This window comes from Primulina eburnea, chromosome 6, assembly GCF_022965805.1.
Source record: "Primulina eburnea isolate SZY01 chromosome 6, ASM2296580v1, whole genome shotgun sequence".
Taxonomy (NCBI): Eukaryota; Viridiplantae; Streptophyta; class Magnoliopsida; order Lamiales; family Gesneriaceae; genus Primulina; species Primulina eburnea.
In genome coordinates, this window is record NC_133106.1 from 19,732,805 (window position 1) to 19,734,755 (window position 1,951).

Genomic DNA, 1,951 nt, shown 5'->3' on the forward strand with positions numbered 1-1,951 from the left:
GAGAGTGTGTTCAATCGAATAGGAAATCATCTCGGAAGCATATGATCACTTATCGAATAAATTAATTAATTAACGAGAGGTAGGTGAACCGATATTCTCAACAAATTCATTTCTTATTGAATTTTACTCAACAATTTTAGACATTATATTTCATTACTTGATTTTGAATAATTTTTGTTTGCATGTTTATTTGATTTTAGTAGTAATAAAACACCCAATCACTTTTCGTTGCTAAAGATTTAATAACTGGAAATAATAATTGTTAAATACAGTTTTCAGTGGAACGATTCTCGTACTCCGGTACATTATACTATTACTTGACATCGTGCAATTTTGATTAATTTTTGAGCATATAAAACTATATTTTTATTGAGGATTCCACAGTGCAAGTTTTGCTCGATCAAGTTTTTGGCGCCGTTGCCGGGGACTGTGAATCTACAATTTTATTTTTAGTTATTTTCTTTAGCATTATTTTACTTCTCTTGAGCTAACACTCCATATTTTATTCCAGATATCCTGTCTAGTGCATGCCAAAGTCACTTGACATGGAGCTTGACCCTGAAATTGAAAGAACTTTCCGAAGGCGAAGACAACAACAGAGACTTAAAAAACTAATGGAGAGACACGAGCAAGAACGTGAGGAGGAACACCATGATGCTAGACGTGTTGAGATGCCATGCCGCATACCGATGCTGGAGTATGCCCAACCTTCTTTGGATGGAGCACGCCCAGCATTGTGAGGCCTATGGTGCGAGAAAACCAGTTCGAAATAAAACCAACTATAATTCAGATTATTCAGAACATAGTCCAGTTTGGAGGATCTGCAGTAGATGACCCAAACACGCACATCGTATATTTTCTTGAAATTTGCGATACTTTTAAATTCAATGGAGTTTCTGATGATGCTGTTAGGTTGCGTTTGTTTCCTTTCTCTTTACGTGATAAAGCTAAAGCATGGTTAAATTGTTTGTCTGTAGGTTCGATCACTACATGGGAAGACATGGCGAAAGCATTTCTCATTAAATACTTTCCTCCATCAAAGACCATGAAGCTGCGGGCAGACATTACAACATTTGCTCAATTCGATCAGGAGTCTTTATATGAGGCATGCGAACGCTTCAAGGATCTACTACGAAGATGCCCACATCACGAATTACCACTTGGGTTAGTCGTTCAAACATTTTATTATGGTTTCTTACTCCTAACCGTACTATGATAGATGCTGCTGCTTGTGGAAACTTGTTGAGAAAAACTGCGGAAGAAGGATATGAGTTGTTGGAGGAGATGGCTGCTAGCAGCTATCATCCTCAATCTGAAAGAAACAACCAGCAGAGGAGTGCAAGAGTTCACCAGGTAACTGATTTTTCTGCTATTACTGCACAACTTGATGCTTTAAACAGGAAACTAGACAGCTTGAATGTGGGTGGCACGGCTATGCGTCTTCAAGAGATATTCTGTGAAAAGTGTGGAGGAGAACACTATGTGAAGGACTGTGAAGATGACAATCCATTTTATGTGCAAAATGAGGCACCAGTGAATCAAGTGGGAGTCCACAACCGTCCAAGGAATGATCCATATTCAAACACATATAACCCTGGATGGAGGCAACATCCCAACTTCTCATGGGGCGATCAAAACAGTCAGAATCGAACGCAAGGAGGACAACCATATGGGAAACAACCGATGTATAGATCTGATCCTTCTAGAGAAGAGAAGTCTAGCCTGGAGCAAACGATGTCTAAGTTTATTTCATCCACTGAAACTAGACTTCAAAACCAAGATGCATCGATAAAAGGGCTCGAGAATCAAATTGGGCAGTTGGCCAAGATGATAGCAAGTAGAGAGCCGGTCACCTTGCCAAGTAACACAGAGACAAATCCAAAAGAGCAAGTGAAGGCCATCGATTTGAAGAGTGGGAAAGTTTTAGAGTCAAGAGAAAAAGAGAAAACGC

General features: G+C 39.3%; 1 non-coding gene across 1 annotated transcript; it reads right to left on the reverse strand.

Moving 5' to 3' along the window:
• Window positions 1-1,049: 1,049 nt before the first annotated feature.
• LOC140835566 (small nucleolar RNA R71) lies at window positions 1,050-1,155 on the reverse strand. The gene has a single exon (XR_012118890.1). It is a non-coding gene; the product is annotated as a small nucleolar RNA R71 (small nucleolar RNA).
• Between the last annotated feature and the right edge of the window lie 796 nt (window positions 1,156-1,951).